This window comes from Mustela lutreola, chromosome 1 (genome assembly GCF_030435805.1).
Source record: "Mustela lutreola isolate mMusLut2 chromosome 1, mMusLut2.pri, whole genome shotgun sequence".
Classification (NCBI taxonomy): domain Eukaryota; kingdom Metazoa; phylum Chordata; class Mammalia; order Carnivora; family Mustelidae; genus Mustela; species Mustela lutreola.
In genome coordinates, this window is record NC_081290.1 from 161,714,850 (window position 1) to 161,737,264 (window position 22,415).

Below are 22,415 nucleotides of genomic sequence, written 5' to 3' on the forward strand. Positions count from 1 at the left end.
AGCCCCACATCAGGCTCTCTGTTCAGCAGGGAGCCTGCTTCCCTTCCTCTCTCTGCCTACTTGTGATCTATCTGTCAAATAAATAAATAAATAAAATCTTAAAAAAAAATAAACGGTTGTTCATTAATAAATGCATTTATGCAATGCGAGAGAGTATCTGAAAGTAAGGAAAAATGGGTAGAGCATGGGTGGGAATTTTGAAGATTAAAGTAAGATTATGAAATGTTCGTTGGTGGAGAATGTGAGAACAAGTTTACTAAGGAACCATGTTGCAATGTCCGGTCCATGTTGAGTGCACATTTGAGAAAGTAACAGTCTAGTTGTCTTCTCTTTAGTAACATTCAAGCAAACCAGAACTTGGGATCAAAAAGTCAGATATCTGGGTTTATCCACAGCTGGAATTTTGCTACCTTCACGATCACGCAGCAGAAAGAGAGGTGGACAGAGCTGAATGTGGTAGATTGTGGCAAATATACTAAATAAAGTGGACATCAAGACAGGAAAGTGGGGGTGCTTGTGTGGCTTAGTCAGTTAAATGACTGCCTTCGGCTCAGGTCATGGTCTCAGGGTCCTGGGATCAAGCCTCACATCGGGCTCCTTGTTCAGCGGGGAGCCTGCTTCTCCTTCTGCCTGCTGCTCCCCCTGCTTGTGCTCTCTCTCTCATGCTCTCTCTCTCTCTCTCTATCTGTCAGCAGGGTATCTGCTTCTCTCTCTCCCTCTGCCTCTCCCTCCTGGCTTGGGTTCTCTCTCTAGCTTACTCACTCTCTCTCAAGACAAGAGAGTGGGTTGATAGGAGAGGGAAAATTGTGGAGTCAGTGGTGCAGATGATGTTCAAGAATTTTAATAATTACATAGCACAGGAACTGAAGTGAGGGCCTGTTGTGTTTGGGGAGGGTGATGTTTGAGTTTGTGATTTAGTCTTTTTTTTTTTTTTTGAGATTTTTACTTATTTATTTGAGAAAGAGAGAGAGACAGAAGATGAGCAGGGTTGGGGGGGTTGTGTAGTGCAGAGAGAAGGAGGGAGAAGCAGGGGAAACCTGATGTGGGGCTCCATCCAAGGACCCTGGGATCATGACCTGAACTAAAGGAAGACACTTAACCAACTGAGCCACCCAGGCACCCCTGAATTTGTGATTTTGTATTAATCTTTTTCCCCCCAATTAAGACATAGATACAACAAATTATGATATATGAATATAAATACATGTAATTATAATGAGATGTTATATACACAAAGAACACTTAATAAGATACAAAGGTATTCCTGCTGTAAAAGTGATGAAAAGGAAACTACCAAATAATATAATACCATTTTAGGAGCTTGAGTGGAGTAAAGACTGGAGGAATGCATACTAACATGTTAAAGATTGATTATCTCTCAGATTATACATTATTTCAATTTTTATAGTTCCTAAATACTAAAAAATATATCAACTTGGACTCAGAATAAACACTAATATTTTCAAGAATTACTGGTCTTCAGAGTTTTCTTTTAACATGCAAAATTCCTGGGGCACCAGGCTGGCTCTTTCCATGGAGAGAGCGACTCTTCACCTCGAGGTTGTGAGCACAAGCACTACAAAAATGCACATTTCATATAAAGTGGAAAAGATATGGTACTTAACAGTAAGTGTTTACATATTCTCAGTCATAGGGGAGATTCTTACCCATGAGAGAGGCCATCTCTGTGATATTCAGATGTGGGCTCTGCAGGTGCGGAGAGCAGCTGTCTCTCCCCCACAGTTAGGGTTACTGGGCTAGTGGGGGGCACCCTCTGACCTCTCCAGTGCTCTTCCAGCTCCCCCCCCCCACACACACATGCTGACTATCCTGAGAACCACATCATGAGACCAAAGAAAGCAGGACCTTTCTCACCCTACAGGACATACTGTAGGAAACCACCTCAAGGTATTTGTAAGTATGTAAGTAAACAATGTCCTAGGAGGCCGCTTGGCAGAGGGAAATGGATTTTATTTTATTTTTTAAAATTTTATTTATTTATTTGACAGAGAGAGAGAGATTGAGCTCACAGGTAGGCAGAGAGGCAGACAGAAAGAGAGCAGGGTGGAAGCAGGCTCCCTGCTGAGCAGGGACACCCCCCCCCCCCCCCATGTGGGGCTCGATCCCAGGACCCTGAGATCACGACCTGAGCTGAAGGCAGAGGCTTAACCCACTGAGCCACCCAGGCATCCTGGGAAATGGATTTTAGAAAGCATTTAATGGGCTGGGTCTATTTCCCCTCCTGGGTCACTTCTTGTGAAAGAATAGGTATTTCTGCCCCACTTTAAAATCAAATTTTCACATTTCATCCATTAGGAGATTATTGCAAAAACAAAAAATCAAAGTAACAAGTGTTGGTGAAGACCCAGAAAAATTGGAACCTCCGCGCACGGGTGGTGGGAATGGAAAATGGCGCAGATGATGTGGAAAACGGTAGGATGGTTCCCCAAAAGAACTAAATATGGGATTACCATATGAGCCAGAACTTCTACTTCTGGGTGTCTATCCAAGAGAGTTGGAGGCAGGGGCTCAGGCAGGTATTTGAACACGAACGATCATAGCAGCATTATTCACAACAGCCAAAGGGAGAAACAACCCAAATGTCCATGCACAGCTGAAAGGACATGCCCATGCACAGCTGAACGGACAAACACAATGTGGTCTCTCCATACAATGGAACATTCAGTCTTAGAAAGGAAGGGAATTCTGACACAGGCTACCACATGGCTGACCTTTGAGGACATCACGCTGTGTGAAATAAGCCAGATACTAAAAGACATATGTTTTGATTCCACTTATGTGACGTACCCAGAACTGGCAAGTTCATAGAGACGGCAAGTAGAATAGTGGTTGACAGGGGCTGGGGGAGGGCTAGTGGGGAGTTATTGTTTGATGAGGACAGAGTTTCAGTTTGGGAAGATGAAAGCATTGTGGAAATAGAACCGTCAGAGTGGTGATAGTTACACAAGGTAGACGTACTGAATGTGCTGTACCCTCAAAAATGGTTAAAACAGGAAATATTGTTATGTATTTTTTACTAAACTTAAAAGAAGATTTAAGAGACATATAAAAAAATCAAGCAAAAATAATTTCCAAGTATTTCCCACATCTTTGTGAATGCAGTGGCTTTTACAGAACCCCATTACTTCCACAGCCAGTCATATGTTTTGAGTCCCCTAAAATGGCAGTGCTAAGGCATACTAAGATTGTAGTCTAGCGATGTTTAGGTCTTTAAGACCTACCCATGGGTCAAACAAGCTCATTCTTCAAGATGGAAGTCCGGGACATTTTAAACGAATGGTCCTTTTCACCTTGTTATACGTTAACTCATTGGCTGAGATCTGTTTTCTTTAATCCCCCATGGGAAGAGGGCTATAACCTTGGAGAGTCCTCCTGGTGACTCTCCATTCCTCCTCTCACTATATTTCATCATTTGGGTGTTGATGTTCTTATGAACACAAGAGTATGCATCACAAGAACTCATGGTAGAAGTCAAGAACCTGATTCCATAAATGAATCCAAATACAAGGTGGAGGCTCCCAGGGTCCTCCAGTCCTTGGGGCAGAGCGCTCTCCCCCTGGTCTCTCTGCCTTGGTTTCTCCTCCCCACCAATTCCTGTCCAGCCCATCCCTTGGTGCCAGTGGACACTTCCTGGAACCCACTTACTCAAAAGTAGTCCTCCGATCTTTATTAAGCTTCTGTGAGCTGCTCCAAACCTGTGTGCTTTAACCAAACTACGCCGCACTCCCAGATTTTCCAGTTCTGTCCCTCTCGCAGTGTTCCCCTTTCCTGGACAGCCTTGCCATCCTTCAAGGCCTAACACAAATGCTGGTTCTTCAAGGTACCTTTTTAGATTCCCTGACCAGAGATAATCTTTCTCAATCCTGGGAGCAACTTTAGCTTGCTGGTTCTCTCAGTCCTACAGTATTCACCGTTTTTCTCTTTTGACTTAAGATAATCTACTTACATGATATAATTCCTCTGCAGGTAAGGTTGCTGGTAGATGATAGGGATACCTGCTGTGTCATCTACAAGCCAGGAAATGGGCTCTGGCTCTCACTGCACACCAAACCTGCTGGCACCTTGATCTTGGACTTCCCAGCCTCCAAAACTGCAAAATGAACTGTGAAATAAATGTTTGTTGTTTAAGCCACTCAGTTTACGGTATTCTGTTATAGCAGCTCAAACTGGCTAGGTCAGTCTCTTATTAATACCCCTATTTTCCGGAAAGCCAGGCACATGGTAGTTGTTGATGGACACTGAGTGAATGTCGAACAGAAAGTGCAGAGATCTAATGACCTATTTCAGGAGTCACTTACAGGGCATGTGCTCAATTTAAATCCTTGGCTGCAAGAATATTTTTTAAAAACTCAGAATGCTTCATAATTTTACTTTGTTGCCATTCTGCCATGTCCTTCCGGGTGATTCCTGCCTCCCACCCATCCCTGACCACTATTGGCTTAAAACGATAGCAGTGAGAGCTGAGCTCGAAGGATAGTGGAGGAACCACGCCCATGACTGTCAAAAAGGGAAAGTCGCTGTGGTGCGACTGACAGCAGGTTGCCGCATGACTGGGCTCAGCATGTCACAGACTGATTAGAGCTGGAGTGCAGTGTGGAGGTGATAACGCCCCTCCCTGCCCTTCTTGGCAGAGAAGTCCTTTGCGATGCTGGTTTGGGGGTGGGACTGGTATTTGGACTCCTTCTCTGTGGAGTAGATGTGTTCTGTGGGGTGGAGAGATCCAGATTGTAGCTGAAGCCTCATGGTTCCATGATCACAATGTTTGCATTTATTGCAGTCTGACAACGTGCTACGTACTGTGACGGACATTCTAAGTATCGCTGGCTCTCCCGATCACCCTTGCTGGGAGGCATTACAGTTAGCTCCAGTCATGGTCCTGGAAACCGAGGGTTGTGGCAGTTAAGTGACATGTTCTGGGTCAGAGCAAGGGTCAGGGGATGAGACCGACTGTGAGCCAGCCTGGCTGCCGCCAAAGCCCAGGCTTCTTTCCCATCAGCAGGTCACACTCTCGGTCATGCAAAGCCCAGATGAGGGTCAAGACTCTGGCGTCTCCCAGCTTGGGCAAGGAATGGAAAAGTGCATTAACACAGAAACCTGTCAAAAATACCATTCTCAAAACGAGTGCTTCGGTGGTTCGATATTTTATTTTATTACTGTACTGCAATTTTGCAAATTGTATATTTGGCTCTGATTGATCTTTCACACCATAATTATTTCAAGTGACCGCTTTAATGTTTTCAGGCACACAAGGAGAGAAATACACCAGGAGTCCTGCAAACTCTCTTCTCTCCCAGCGCCCTTTTATGAGCAGGGTTTGCTAACCAGAGACATCTAATGAATCTCATTTCTTCCTCGAGCCTAAATGGGCCACCAGAAAAGCCAAGGTTCATAGCTTTAATGATAATACATGAGCGCTTTCAATCAGGCACCCGCTTAATTGCCACACCCATTCTGGCTTCTTTTCTCGGTACTCTCTCCAACACATCCCAAGCTCCCGCCAGACTGAGCCACACACTCCTCTTGCTGTCATCTCTGTGCTGGGTGCATGCTATCGCTTCTATCCAAAATACCTTTCCTTACTGCCTGACCATTGGATATGCATTCGTCAATACGCAGGTTGTTCCTGGCTTCCGGAGAAAGGCAGATCTGCAGCAGTATGGTGGCCAAGATCGCTGACTTGGATATCAGACAGAACTCACTCAGAATCCTGACCCTGTGACCTTGAGAGAGCACCCTAAACCCAGTAATCATCCATCTTCTCACCTGTTAAGGAGGAACAAGAGGAGAAGCCTCAACGTAGAGCAGCTGTTGGGATTAAATAGTTCATGTGACTCTTTACCATAATGAGTAGCACATAGTTAAGCACTAGGTGAGTTCTGGATCTGGTTGCTGGGGGTGGGGGGCAGGGCATTCCTGACACTTCCTTTCTCACCCTCAAGTTCAAGAAGCTGCCCCTTCTTTATGCCCTTAGCATAGCAGTTACTATAATAGTTATTGTCAGTTTGTCTTTCTCTTCTAGGCAGTAAATACTTCAAGGACGGGGACTGTGAACTCAAATTCTTCAGTTTGAAGACCTGGTATATGCCTCATCTATAGTAAGGACTTAATAAGTAAAGGAATGATTGATCTTTTGTAGTTTATTTATTTATTACCTTTTATTTACCATGATCTCAGTTGAGCGTCATAGGAGGTAGGCACTGCAGAAAAGCACATTTTATAGCTGAGGACAGAATGAAATGAGTTTTCCGAGGTTAACGGCAAATCACAGACACAGTTTAGATTCAAGTGATCCTCTGTTCAGTGCTCCTTCAAAAAAGGCAGGAACACACAGGTTAAGATCATGGGCTTTGGAGGTTGCCAGACCCAATTTCAAAGTTCACCTCTCCTACTCACCAGCTGTGACCTGAGCCAAGTTACTTTTACATCCAGACATTTTCTTGTCTTTAAGTGCTAGTAACCAGAGTCCCTTTTCCCCAGGACAGCCCAGTACCAGGTGCACAGGCAGAGCTCAGTACACAATAGCCATTACCGTGAGGCTGAAACAGAGGTCCCGCATTACCATACAGAAGCCAAATCCCACAGGAGGCATCGTAATGCCCAACCAGCCCATCTAATACAGCAACGCAAACCTGGGAGGTTGGGTGGGCTGCATCCCAGGGCACTTTGCCTTGGAGAAAGCGAAGGGACAGTCTGTATCTCTCCCCACTGCCTTCCCGCTCTGCCTACCGCTGAGTTCACGGGTGCAGGAGCTGCTGGCTGCCTGCACTGCGGCATCGTTCACCGTCCAACCACTTAATTTATGCCAGTCACAGACCATTTCTCCAATATATCTCAAGATCGGCTCTTACGGCTCCATTTTAACTTGGAGAGGGCGTGGAGGGTGGAAATCGTTTGTCAGGGATATGGGAGAATGAGACATCATACATTTTCCACTAAAGAGGGCGAAGCCCTGTTCTCCTCTCCTGCTGCAGCGGAGGATTGAAAGTGAACACAGGCCCTGTGAGAGGCTCCAAAAATTAAAGTCACTGGATCTCTGCCCTTTTTAAAAGATGTTTTACTCACTGATTTGCTCAACTCCTAGTAAATACCAGGCTTGGTGGTGAATTCAGAAGTGAAAGAGATAAACAGTCAAGCCCTTGAGCAAACCTCTGCAAAAAAGGAAAATGAGACAAGTAAGGAAATTATTCTAAGCCACAATGGAAGGTTGTGGGGGCTGAGTTACTGCTGTTCAGAGAGAAAGGAGCTGACTTTTTGAATTCAGTCTTGAAGGGTGGGGAGAAGGCAAGGCGGGGAACAGCGTTGGTGATGGCTGAGCAGAGAGTCGGACCACAGAGCTTGGTCTCCGTCTGGGGGATGCAAAGGGAGGTTGGGGGCACCTCCTGGGAGGGGGTAAGAGAAAACAATGAAAGGCCAAGGAGAAGGCTGTTGAGTAGGGGCTGAGGACAACGCCAGATCTTTGCTCCAGTTTCCTTTGGTGACGGTGGGTGGCCTGAGATTGAGGGTAAATTGAGAAACGGAAATCTTTGGATACTTGTGTTTTGTCTGGTTTTGTTTTTTAGTGAGCTCTATGTCCAGTGTGGGGCTTGAATTCACTACCCCAAGATCAAGAGTCACATGCTATACCTACTGACTGAGCCAGCCAGATGCCCCTGAATAAGTGTTTTTTTTGAAGAGTCAAAGGACCGTGGGTGCCTGTTCTCCCACAAGTAATTTGTACTCAGTTATGGAGCCACATTCATAACTACACCATTGGGTCTTCTATTAAGCCATCCTGATGCTAATTTTAACATCAAAATTCAGATACAGAAAATTATTAGGCAAGCAATGAAATACCATATAAAGGCTGAGTCATGGCTCCTTGCCCTTGACCAACTGAAGCCAGAAATATCAAGCCAGAAAATGACAAAAACCTGATGAAACAGCCATTTGTTTAAATGTCCCCCTCCCCCATTTCTTCTTCTTCTTCTTCTTCTTTTTTTTTTTTTTTTTGAGATTTTGTTTATTTATTTGACAGAAATTACAAGTAAGCAGAGAGGCAGGCAGAGAGAGAGGAGGGAAGGCAGGCTCCCCACTGAGCAGAGAACCCGATGCGGGGCTCGATAACAAGACCCTGGGATCATGACCTGAGCAGAAGGCAGAGGCTTAACCCACTGAGCCACCCAGGAGCCCCACCCCATTTCTTCTTGATGGGTGGGCTGAACAAAGTACATATAATGAAGGCTAATGGGACCAGATGAGTGACAACCCTTGAACAATACCCAGCACTGTTTACTGAGAAGTGTCCCATTCTCCCACTGTGGGTGGGGGTGGGGTTTGGTTTGAGACAGGGCAACAGAAGCCCGCCAGTTCCCCATTAGAGGCAGGTCTGAGGCAACTTTAGAAGTACAGCTTAGGAGGCGGCCGCGTAGACTTCATGGACCCTCCTATTCTGTTCCGGGAATGAATGGACAGACACATACATTTGGATGATATTAGGCTTTCTTTAGAGGAAACCGGCAAGAGGCGGCCAGCTGGAGGATGAAGTTTGCATTTGGTTTGTAAGCCAGTAAGAGATATTATAACCTCCCACTGCTACTTAAACTGGCTTGGAATCTTATGATTGTCTGGCTCTGGCAGACTTTGTATTTACGGCCAGGAGAGAAAAAGGGGCCTCAGGGAGCTGAGCAAAGAGAAGGGCTCTGAAAGAGGAGGAAGGTGGTAGGCAGGGGTCTCTGAGAGCACGCTACCATGACTGGGGCCCTTCAGATAGTCTCAGAGTTCCTATTCTACGCTGAATCTTCCCTTGGCCCCCGGAACAATTTTATGCATCAGAATAATAAGGATGCTGAGATGTAAGTGATGAGGAATGCTTGGCGTAAGTGCTCCTAATGAGCTTTATGGATTCAGAAGAAACAGATTTATTTACTAAGGCAGTCTGGTGGCAAAAATAATATATTAAGTAATTAACTACCTGGTTAGAAGCTAACTTTTGCATTAGAAGTTTATTTAAAGCAATAACAGCTTGACTGCATGGCCAAGAATATCAATAACAATTATCAGTGATATTGAAATCGTATCTTTTTCACTGGGTATAAAATTCCTCCAAGGTTTGGTAGAGCAACTTTCACCCTGAAGAGCTCTTAAAAATAAACTGGGAAATCATTTGCTATTATTGTATAAATTAAATAGTACTAAAAAAGTCACCCTCATTCCCCACCCCCCACTGTATGTCCCTTATATCACAGTCAAATGCCTAGCCTTCTACCACTAATACTTTAGTCTTTGGGGTTACTCTCTAGGAATCCTGGTTTTTGAAAACAAATGCTTCTCTCAGGAAGAGACACAGACATTGGTGACAGTTATAAGCCTCAATTAATCCTGCAGTATATGTACTTCGCCACTAGATGTCGGTCTTGTTGTTTTGATAACTTTCAAAAGTTGTTTTGACCTCAGGAAATAATGTTAAAGATTCTTTTTAAAGATATAGAAAATTTCTGGAGTGCCTGGCTGGCTCAGTGGGTTAAAGCCTCTGCCTTCGGCTCAGGTCATGATCCCAGGGTCGAGCCCTGGGATCGAGCCCCACATCGGGCTCTCCGCTCAGGGGGAGCCTGCTTTCTCCTCTCTCTCTGCTTGTCTCTCTGCCTACTTGGGATCTCTCTCTGTGTCAAATAAATAAATAAAATCTTTTAAAAAAAGATATAGAAAATTTCTTGAAAAGATCCAACTAACCTAATTCATTCTTAATAGATCACATATAGATAAATGAACAGAAAAGTGTATGAAAATCAATCAAACAGATGGAAGCCAAGGCTTTCCCATCTAGTGCTGTCTAAAGCTGTACTTGAATCTTCATTCAGGGGTCTGTGATGTCATTGGATGATCTACTGTGGGTTTAACAGAATCTGGGTTACCAAGTCTTGTGGTTCTCCCTGGAGGCTAATACCTTCTGACTTGGTGGGATGGGGTTTACAGTAAGCTAACTGGCACTTCAGTTATCTGAATTAAATTGTTCTCAGTTCACTGGAGAAGCCTGCCTTTTGAATTTTTTTCCTGCTTCCTTTTAGCAACCAAGTTGAAGTAAGAAAATAAGTGAACTGTAAAATGGACCCATTCCTGGCTCCCTGTTGGTCTGAATATTTACTCCATCAAGATCAAGCCTGAGCTATTAGATCTGTGTAACCCCAGGAAGACTTAGCAAGCAGAGGGAAAGCAGAGGAAATTTTAACAGTCCAGTTTGAAAGAAGAGAACATAAATTATTCACAAACTTCCATTGCTTGATGTCTATCAGAAGATGACAGACAAGATTATAGTTGGAAACTGGTGCTGATGTCTTGTACCCAACACAAAAATGAATGATAAGTACTATACTAAATAAACAACGATATACCTTTACGCCCAGAGGAATCAAAAGATAAAGTCATTTTTAACTTAATGAGTCTTTTAGGATTCAAGATCAAGACTTTAAAAATAAAACAAGCCAACTGAGAAACTGCCAAAAATTTATCATCTACTTATTACTATCCAAATACTGCAATGGTTCACATACACTAATTATCTTCCTTCACCTTCTAAACACATGAATAGCCATACTTGACTCTGTGTCCAGATAAGAAAATTAAAACTCAGAAGTTATTTCTTCAGGACCCTCCATTTAGTAAGCTGTGGGCCTGGGATAGGAATAGCAGACTTTGGACTTAAAACCCAGCTTCTTTCTTCCAAGGTCTTGCAACTAAGTGGCTATTTTCAAAGCCTGTTATGGCTGCCTGAATGGGCTGATGGAAAGGGGGGAGCTGATCGGCAACACTGGGTCCTTGGCAGTGACTAAATTTAGATTTCAGTGATTCCAACTTTCTGTTAGAGATAACATGTTTAAAATTGTTAAAACAGAAGAGAGAGAAAAAAGAAATTTAAAAAGACCCAACTAATCCAAATGGAGGCAGGACAAGAGAAAAAAAACAAGCATAGGAAAAGCAGGGTAAACAGCATAAAATAACATAGTAGAAATAAATCTAAGTATATTAGTAATGATAATAAATGAGCGTCAGAGTAGATGAAAAGAACAAAATCTAGCTATCTGCTGTTTTTAAAATATTACTCAGGAGTAAAGATTATAAGTACATAATGAAAAAAGCAACTATTTACCAGAAAGATGTAACAATTTTACACCTGTACGCATCCATCCATCCATCATCTATCTATCTGTCTGATTACAAGAATGTAAAGATAAGTTAACATTAGAAAACCTGTTACCAAGTGGCGCCTGGGTGGCTCAGTCGGTTGAGCATCTGCCTTAGACTCAGGTCATGGTCTGAGGGTCTTGGGTTTGAGCCCCACATGAGGCTCTCTGCTCAGCAGGAAGCCTGCTTCTCCTTTTCCGTCTGCTTGCCTCTCTGCCTACTTATGATCTCTCTCTTTGTGTCAAATAAATTAAAAAAAAAAAAAAAGAAAGAGAAGAAAAGAAAAGAAAAGAAAAGAAAAGAAAAGAAAAGAAAAGAAAACCTATTACCAAATCAAGGAAAAGAGCATATGCTTGTCGGGGTGCCTGGATGGCTCAGTCAGTTAAGCATCTGCCTCTTGATTTCAGCTCAGGTCCTAATCTCAGGGTCGTGAGTTCAAGCCCCACATTGGGCTCTGTGCTGGGTGTGAAGCCTGCTTCAGATTATCTCTCTCCCTTTCCCTCTGCCCCAACCCCCCTCTCCCCCCCCACCCCTGCATGTGCATGTGCAAGTGCTCTCTCACTTTCTCTCAAAAAAATAAAAAGAACATACAATTATATTTATTAGTGACCAGTATGTCTATATTATTATAGATATACCCAGATTGCTTATATATATGAATTCAAAAACATACAAAGGAGTGAGTAATGCCAAACTCAGTCTACTGGTTGCCTCTGGGAGAGAAAGATGAGGATTCTGAGCAAAGGGACTGAGGAGAATTGAGCAGGGATCTTTGTGCTCATAGTTTCTTGTTGTAAGATCCTAAGTAAATCTGTCAAAAATATTAATACTTTACAGATAAGCAAGAGATAGATGGTGTTTTTTAAAATATTCTTTATATGTTTCTGTAAGCTATAATAAAAAAAAGATTTTTCCAGAAGCTGGTATGCCTGCTTAGAATTTCTTCAATAAAATTCTGTTATTCTTTTTTTTAAAAAAGATTTTATTTATTTATTTGACAGACAGAGATCACAAGTAGGCAGAGAAGCAGGCAGAGAGAGGAGGAAGCAGGCTCCCTGCTGAGCAGAGAGCCCATTGTGGGGCTTGATGTGGGGCTTGATTTGGGGCTTGATCCCAGGACCCTGGGATCATGACCTGAGCCAAAGGCAGAGGCTTTAACCCACTGAGCCCCTAGGCGTCCCTGTTATTCATTTTTTTTTTTTTTTAAGATTATTTATTTATTTATTTGTAAGAGAGAGAGAGTGAGAGTGAGCACAGGCAGACAGAGTGGAAGGCAGAGTCAGAGGGAGAAGCAGGCTCCCTGCGGAGCAAGGAGCCCGATGCGGGACTCGATCCCAGGACGCTGGGATCATGACCTGAGCCGAAGGCAGCTGCTTAACCAACTGAGCCACCCAGGCGTCCCCTTGTTATTCATTTTTTTAAAAAGGCACATTACCATTGTGCAATCCTGAAAGAAACAGAGGGTACACAGGTATGGCTTTAAAATATAAATAGAAAATATGGCCCATGAAATACACATACATCTACACACACACCCACAGAGACACATATTTTTAGGCCCTTGATGCTTACTGCTTTTGATTATCAACTCATCTGACACTGGTCTTTAGATGGGGGCTGGCGGAAATGTGGAGAGACGGGATTTAAACGTTTGGTGGGTAAACTTTTTTCCACACATGAGATGTAAAAACTGAATAAGAAAGCTGCCCGACTCAAGATGTGAGCTGAGCATGTTCATCCTCTCTGCTGAGACACCATTAACATGATTGAGAAATTAAAATTTACATAATCTCACAACAGTTTACAGGACAAAGAGAGTTCAACACAGCTAGGAAAGTCAGTTGCATGTGAAAGGGTTGTGACCTCTGAAGTGAAGTGAACAAAGCCAAGCCCCAATTCTGCAGGGAGCACCCCCAAACTTCCCACAGGAAGGAGGCTGCTGACCTGCTCAGAAAGGACTGGGGAGGGGCCCCAGTTGCAGAGACTGGAGATCAAACAGGGGGGGCAGGCGTGCAGGAGGTCACGGATGCCTGAGACTGATGGGCGGTCTTCTGGAATGTTAGACCTCTTCCCTGAGCCCTAACTCCTGTTACCAGCCTCAAGCAGGACTGTGGCTATTCAGGCATGTGGACCACGTCCCCTCCCCGAGCCTCATCTCATGACATAAAATACTAGGGGGAAAGGAAAGGTTTTCTGGAGAAATTGACCAACCTGTGTAGGGAGAACTACCCAAGCGTGGGTATTAGCACCTCAGAATGAAATTGTCTGCATTTTTGGCAGTGGTGGTGCTAAGCAACTTACAGAAGCCAAATCTCATCCTGTCACAAAAATCATTCAAACTCCACCCAGATCTACAGGTCTCCCAGGAAGTGCCTCCATTTTATTAGTCTTAAATATGAATAAACAATCGTGGATTGTTGAAAGCAGACTTTTTAAGAAGCCCTTGTAAAGAGAAGAAAACCAAGGAAATGGAAAATCTAACCCTGGAGGAAACAGTAATCCAGTAAAACCGAAGTCAGCTTCTTTTTTAACTTTATTACTGTTCATAAGGAAATTAAAGACTAATTATGCCTGTAAGTCAAGAATCAGTACTGCCATAAAGGCAGAATAAGAGGCATCCTAGGTGACTCGGTGGGTTAAGGTGTCAGACTCTTGGTTTGTGAGATGCAGCCCCAGCTGGGGCTCTGTGCTCAGCAGTGGAGCTTCTGGAGATTATTTCACCTCTTCCTCCCTCTCTGCTATCACCCCTTCTCCCCTTCTGCCCCTCCTCCCTGCTCCTCCCCTCTGCCTCTCCCCCTGCTCAAGCTCCTGGGTACAAGCTCTCTCTCTCAAATAAATAAAGTCCTTTTTAAAAAGAAGAGATAATAAGAAAACACTCTTAGAAATACAAGTGAATGTACAAATACAGATAAATCAGTGAAAATATTTAAATACTCAGGGAAAGTGACATTGCAGTAAGAGGGCAAACACACCTTTTCAGACACACAGGGATTCAGGAAGTTTATCTCCTGATTCTCACTTGTTTCACAGAAACAAATTTTTATTTTATTTTATTTTAAAGATTTTATTTATATACTTAGGAAAGAGAAGGAGAAAGTGAGCGAGAGAGAGCATGAACAGGGATGGTGGCAGAGGCGGGGGAGGGGGGGGAAGCAGATGCCTCGCTGAGCAGGGAGCCTGATATGGGGGCCAGTCCTGAGCTGAAGGCAGATGGGGGTGGTGGTGGGAACTGAGCCATCATGCACTCCAAAAACAAAATTTCAAATAGAGAAAGAAGAAAACAGGTCACCCAGGAATGGATGCAAACCAGGACTGAAAATAAAGAAACCCGGGATGCCTGGGTTCGTGGAAGACCATCAGTCAGACTGCAGCAAGGGAGTAAAGGGGCTCTGAGACTAAAGAAATCTTCTTGTCCCTGCACTGTGATAAGGAAACTGGACGAACGGAGGGCATGAGAAAGGGCACGACTAAAGAAAAACAGAGAAGTGAAATGAGAAACTCCAAAGAGATCGAGAAGATGATCAAGAAAGGAAATATAGCATATCTTTTCTCTGCAGAGAACAATATTTACATAGTTATAAGAATCTAAACATCACAGATTGGTTTCTGACTTTTGGAATCATCATAGACAAAGCACAGAACACTATTTTGGGGAGTGCCTGGGTGGCTCAGTGGGTTAAAACCTCTGCCTGTGGCTCAGGTCATGATCTCAGGGTCCTGGGACTGAGCCCTGCTTTGGGCTCTCTGCTTCGTGGAGAGCCTGCTTCCTCCTCTCTCTCTGCCTGCCTCTCTGCCTACTTGTGATCTGTCTGTGAAATAAATAAATAGAATCTTAAACCAAAAAAAAAGAACACTATTTTCGGTTAATATAGAGCACAGTATAAAGGTTCCTGCCTTAACAATGTTCAAGTAGAAGTACAGATAGCAAAGTTGCGGGGGAGGGGGAGAGACCAAAGCGAAGAGCACAGACTTTAATATTAATATTCTCATATTAAAAGATGGAGCTCTTCATCGTCTCTATCTGATAAACCAGTAGAGGTTTACGTATAGTATCCAAAATTACAAATGTAGCCAATTGAAGAACTTAAGTGTTGCATGTTGTGAGAAGGTAAGATGGTCCTGATAAAGACACATACCGTCACCTACAATAGAGTCTCGAGTTAGCATATCAAGAAATAGGTGTAAAAAAAAAATGATTCACAGATACGAAGGTACATACTTTGTCAGGGAGAAGAGACATTCTAGATATGGGTGGCAAGTTTGTTTTGGGGAATGTCCTTAGAACATATGATAAATCCCAGTATTTTGAAAATTATCGGTAGTGGCCCATTTTATCTTTTGCTTTTTGGAAATGGTCAAAGTCACGCAGAATCCAAACTAAAAATAAAGTCATAGCTGAGACTGGGTAGCACTGTAAGAAGAGCTCGATGGAACTGTAAGGTAAAGGTAACTGGTTTCTCTGTTGCTTACCTCCTGCTTCTAGACCAACAATAACCAAAGTCCAGCAATGACTTCTAAAGGGATCCTGGCATGACGGCCCTCCCGTATATAATCTTCTGATTCTTTGTATGAGACACAAATTCAAAAAATGTATGTTCAATGCATCCTAAACTTAAATTGGAATTTATGAATTTACTTCTTTGTATTCAGTTGAGAGGCAGACAAAAACAGCTATCTTTGTAGTGTTTGCAGAAAGACTGAGAATTAATTGCTTGTCTCTTTCCTGTCTCCTACTCCTGGATGCATTATAAACAAATTGTTCTCCTTTCCAGTGCTGATAATCTGTTGGAAAATCCAACCCAGTCTATTGGTGGAGGGCAACAGAAAGAAATGGTGTAAATCCCTTCATGTAAAAGAGAATGCTGTTGAGCTCCGGTGGCTGCTTTCAGCTCTGACCATAGAAGAGACACCTGGATATGGAGGATAAAATCTATAACCTTGACCTTAAAACATGAAGCATTGGGACTAACTGTCTGTAGAAGGCTCTGCCCAGTTCTGCCCTGGGCTGAACTCTATGCTGGGCCAGTTGGCTTTCCTGGACACCTTACTAGTATGGAGGGATGGGAAATTGTCTCATTCTTCCCTTCACTCTCTCAAAGAGTTTGATCAATTCATTTTGTCTCCAAACAAACGGAGTAAATATAATGAAAGAACATTCATTTACTCTTTTTAACCAGTATGTCTATATGTATGTATGTATTGCATTTGTGGTGTTTTAAAACAGCTTTACTGAGATATAATTTACACACAATGAAGTTCTCCAGTTTCACATGTCAAACTTAAAAGTTTTGAGTGTATTTATGCAGTTATGCAATGATCACCACAATCTAGGAGTAGATTGAACTGCTGGATCATATGGTAGTTCTGTTGGACATTTTCTGAGAAACTGCCAAACTGTTTTCCAAGGTGGTTGCACCATTTAGCATTCCTTCCAGTAATATTTGAAGGCTCCAATTTCTCCACATCCTTGCCAACACTTGTTAGTGTCTGCACTTTTTATTATATTCATTCTAGTGAGAGCTCATGGTGGTTTTGATTTGCATTTTGCTAATCACCAATGATGTTGAGCGTCTTTTCATGTGTTTATCATTCATTTATCTTCTTTGGGGAAAATGTCTACCCAAATATTTTGCCCAAGTCAGTGTTTTTCAAACATTTTTATTCACACAGCCCCTAGAAGAATTTTGGAAATCTGTGTAATCCTTTTTTTTTTTTTTAATTTTAAATTGATATCTACAACTTTTCTTTGTAAGTTCATATCATGGCAAAACATCTAACTTCCAATGTATTTTAAGTGTAGGCATTTCAAAATAAAATTAAGTTCCCCCTTTAAATCTATCAAATGGAATCTAAATACAATACTAACAAGTTACTCATCATCATTCATTTTAAAAATGCATGAATTGGGCTCCTGGTGGCTCAGTCAGTTAAGCATCTGTCTTCAGCTTAGGTCATGATCCCAGGGTCCTGGGACTGAGTCTCACATAGGGCTCCCTCTCAGTGGGGAGTCTGGTTCTCCCTCTCCCTCTATCCCTCTGCCCGGTTCATGCTCTCTTTCTCATATAAATAAATAAAATCTTTTAAAAAAATTCATGAATAAGCTCTTCTTTACCCTTCACCAATTTTGTATCTCTTTTTTCTCTTTCAACTCATATTTCTGTTGCTCTTTTCCACATTATTTTACCCCCAAATAATATATTTTATGCTTATAAATCTTGTATTAAATCCTATTGTTCTTTTCTCTTACACAGATAGGTATAAGCACATAAATGAAATATTGTATCTCATGTAACCATAAGCATCTAAATATTATAAAATTTTCTGGATTGAATTAGGAGTGTGAATACTAATAGTACACAATTGTTCAAAACATGGCCATCTTACAAATTTCAGTAAGTAATCATTAAAATAAAGACTAAACTTTTATTTACAATGCATCACTTAATTAATCCATGTATGCCTGAATGAATATTACTGATTTTGAGAATAAATGATAAAGCAATTCTGTTCTTTCTTTTCATAAAATACAAACATGTGCATATATATACATGTATACAAACTATGAAATTGCTGAGAAATCTTATTTACCTAAATAAGTATAAAAGTATACAATTATACACAAAAGTATGTGAGCATGAGTAAACAGGAATTCAAGTTTTTATGTTGTTTTATATCGTTACAGCAATGTTAATTAATATTTGAAATCTTTCCAGATTTTAAGCCAAAAGCACATATTGACCCATTATAAAAAATATTTTGATGATCTATCAATTAATCAATTAAGTTCTCCCTTAATTTTGTTAAAAGCAAAGACTTTTGTTAAAACCAATCACCTAACTTGCATATGAGTTTATCTCTAGTTGATTAAAGTAATTTCCTCACTTCATTTCTGGGAACTATACCGAAAGACGCTTCACCAGCCTCTTGGTAATAGTTAACCAAATAACTATGAATTATACTTGTTTATTTTTCACTTAGAGGCAACTTATTTAACTGATTATACTTACAAAGGGTTGGAATAGGAATGCTTTTTGTTTCAACACATTTTTATCAATACGATGTTGAAAATAAAATTATTTTTATCATTCTATGTGACTTAAATGCATATTTGTCAAAAACTTATTGCTGAAGATTTAGCTCATTCATCTTATGGTGATGGTGGGGAGAGAGAATTAGCACATGTTTGCAAGCAAATAGATCTTACAAGAGACTGCACAGGGCCATCAGGGGTCTACAGATAGATTCCCTTAGTACTATCTATGCCTGTGCATCCCCCGGAAAGCCCTCCAACCCCTCCAGGGGAAGATGTGGCCGAGTCTGAAGACAGTTGTGCTCAATTAGTGATAGAGCTAGATCTAGATTAGATACCTCAACCTCAAGTCTAGTGCATTTTCCGTTCTTTTATGTTGTTTCCCAAAACTGTGTGGACTTTCAAAATTATCTGTAGAACATCATGTACAAAACATTCAGTTATCTGGAAAAGATGATCCTTGTGGCATTTTGCTGAATTAGATGGTTGCCCCTCTTTTTTGAAGTAACAGCAGGCTGTACTCATCATCTAGGAGGGTTGCCATAGTGATACCCAGAGATTTTTTCCATGTCCTCTCTCCAATCCTGGACTGCACACTCTACTATTCCCTGAGGATTGAGTTTAAATTTTGAGGCTCCTTTCTTCAAAAGGAAACTAGCAGTACACAAATTTCAGGAAGATATAAAGAACCAAAGACTTCAGAGAGAGAGAATGAGAGAGAGATGGAGAGACAGAAAGAGATGGGATCTGTTTTTCATGTGAAGGTTTAGGTCCTAGGAGAAAAATGTAGATGGACCTAATACTTGCTCTTTTTCAACATTTAATTCAGAAGTAACAGTAGGAGAAGCATCTGCTTTTTTCTCCTTTTTTTTTTTTTATCGTCAACCCATGAAAAATGATCAGAAGTGAGAAAAAAATGAATTCTATTGTGTTAGGTGAATGGGAACCAATTCAACTGATAAAAATACTGACAGTTGTTCAGCTGTTTATTATTAGCTCTATTCTGTTCTATTCTATTCTCTATTAGCTCTCATCTACTCTGGAAAGATGAATTTAATGCAAATAAAGCAAATAAGTATTCCTCCAAACTTCAATATGTAACCCTATCTTTCTTCCCTCAAAAATCTCATTCTATTGGCATTTGCTCATATTTTGTCTTTGGCTCATATCCGAACTAAGTTATTAGCAGGTCCCAGTTTGGGGAGTAATGCTATGTTTTTAGACTCTTATTCATGATCACAGTGAGAGTGAATGCTCCCCAGTCCGAGCTTATCTGGTGCTTTTCACCTTTTCGAGTATTTTAGAATCAGAGAATCTCAGGTTGTCAGAGGAACTGAGAGGCCATCTAGAGCCAAGGTCAGCTCAGAGGTGGAGTGATTCGCTTTTGAACTGCTATTGCTTTGCACCTAGAATAGTTTCTTTCACTTTTGGCAGCTCTGGATTTTATAGAGAGCTGACCTTTCCACCCGTCTGCACATTTAAGTGTTAGGACAGACCTGTGTGCCTTAAGTCATTTTTCTAAATTGGGGGATTGATTTGGAAGAAAATTTTAATTCGTATAACTTTTTTTTTTTTTAGAATTTATTTATTTATTTGACAGACAGAGATCACAAGTAGGCAGAGAGAGAGGGAGAGGGGGAAGTAGGCTCCCTGCTGAGCAGAGAGCCTGATGTGGGTCTCCATCCCAGGACCCTGGGATCATGACCTGAGCCGAAGGCAGAGGCTTTAGTCCACTGAGGCACCCATTTGCACCAATTTGGATAACCTTTAAATGTACTTTTTAAAAAAAAGATTTTATTTATTTATTTATTTGACAGAGAGAGATCACAAGTAGGCAGAGAGTTAGGCAGAGAGAGAAGGGGAAGCAGGCTCCCCACCGAGCAGAGAGCCCGATGCGGGGCTCGATCCCAGGACACTGAGATCACGACCGGAGCTGAAGGCAGCGGCTCAATCCACTGAGCCACCCAGGCGCCCCTTGGATAACCTTTAAACTAAGTATTAATGTAATGAGCAAAACTTTTTTTGGCATAAGAAAAAGAAAACACTTTGCAAATTGAAACATCTCAGATCTATTCAAAAGCATGTCTGTTATCTAATGTGATTTGGTAGTGCAGTTTATTAAATTTGTCTGATAAAGTGATACTGAAGGATGAGGGGAATCATTTTTAGTGTGTGTTTTTCTCTCCCAGACTATATAATAATAAAAGGGATTGCTAGTTAGCAATAGGCATTAAGCCTGTATCTGGAAAGAGATGTTCAAGTGCAGTTTGGTTCTTATAAGTTATTGCAGTGATGGATGTCTATTTTTGGAACCTGCTAATAGAGCAGAGCTTTGGCTTATTTGGTTTCTGTCTGTGGTGTTCTGCCTAGATGACCAGTATATGGGTTCCTTCACTTGTATGTGATTCTAGCATCCTTGACCCTGATTATGGCAGCATTTTCTTGCATCACTATGCAAATTTAAACTTCACGGGGAGGGGGAAAAAAAAGGTAAGAGCTCTTCTTCGCATAGCACCTCTCAAGAACAGCCTTACACTTCGGTCATAGCAGGAAGTGAGAGAATTAAGACAGACTTTGACCCTGCTGTGTGACCTTGACCAACATTCTTGAACTGTCTGAACCCCATTTTCCTCCTTATAGATGAAAATAATACTTCCTTCGTTAAAGTTCTGTTAGGGTTAATGACACAAGACCGTTGAGTTCTCTAGGCATAGAGTTTAGGCTCTAGTTTAAACCTTAGTTGTCTGCATGTTTAAAATGAGTGTGTTTTCATACCCAACTCATCTGGACTTTGTGATGATTAATGAAATTATCCAACTAAATGAATTTGCACAGTGTCTGACATAAAGCTATTATTAATATTATTGTACACAATTATACTCACTAAATGCACATTTTCCTTTCCCTTCAGCTCTTATAGAATTATGATTTCATTTTATATCAGTTCTCCTCAGGTTTGGTTACCTGATAGGTGGCATATTCTACCATTTTGCTGTTTCTCTCTTGGTTCCATTTGGCCCTTTCTGCTTGGCGAGCCCTTTCATCGAGTATGTAGGAGCCAAGAAACCTGGACTAACTCAAGCGCAGTTTGGTTCTTATAAGTTATTGCAGTGATGGATGTCTATTTTTGGAACCTGCTAATAGCGCAGAGCTTTGGCTTATTTGGTTTGTGTCTCTGGTGTTCTGCCTAGATGACTAGTATATGGGTTTCTCCTGCACAGAATTTCCTTGGACAAAGTTCAGATGGGAGAAGACAACCCAAAATAAAGCTTTGGGAGTCTTCCCCGATTTAAACACATCTTGGCCATCTCAGGATTAATTTGTTTTAACTAAAATGGGCTATATCCCAGTCAAATCATATCACGGGAGAAGAGGCTCTCCTTAGGCATGGTAAACTTAAAGTCTACGAAAAATATTTTGTTGCCAGTCCTGCCACCACATTCTCTGACCATCACCTCATTGTCGTAGCACTTACTGTTCTTTCCCCTTCCCACACTATGCTCTCTGCTCAAGGCCTTCAAACGTTTGCTCTCTCTGTCCTTCTCTTCTTTCAGAAGCTGTTACCAATCTCAGGTACAATCTTAGGAACAAAATACTTTAATCAGCTTTCACTCTGACCTCTTCCGTTGATATTGGCATTTTAACCGTGATCAAAGCAAATAAGATGGGGCTATAATATTTGTAGTTATGCACAGATACCCAATCTGAAGGTAAGAAGCAGTCAAGCCTTCCCTATCTTTTTGGAATGGCGCCAAGAAGGGATCCGAAAAAGGATAGGCCTGGTATGTAGGAAGCTGTGAGATGGCAGGGAAAATTCCCATTGAATTTGATGACAGGAACCCTGGGGTATAGCCCTGGTTCCACTGTTAAAGCAGGTATGATTTGGGGTACATCACTCTCCCTCTGCGGACCTCTCAGCATCCTCATCCAGAAAGTGGGGGTGGTAACGCCTGCCAGTCTGTGTCTGCCTCATAGGATTGCTGCAGGGATCCAGTGATATGATACAGAAATGCCTGGGAATCTTTGCTTCCCATGTAAATATCACCCCTATCGACTCTGCTCTGCGAGGATGCCATGAGAGTCACACAGAAAAGAAGTCCGAATGGCCTAAGAAACGGAAAGTGAAAAACCAGAACTCATTCTTGGGGGCCAAAGCCTCAACCTCCCCGGGAATTTGTGCTCTGTTGAGAAGTAATGTCCAGTGGCT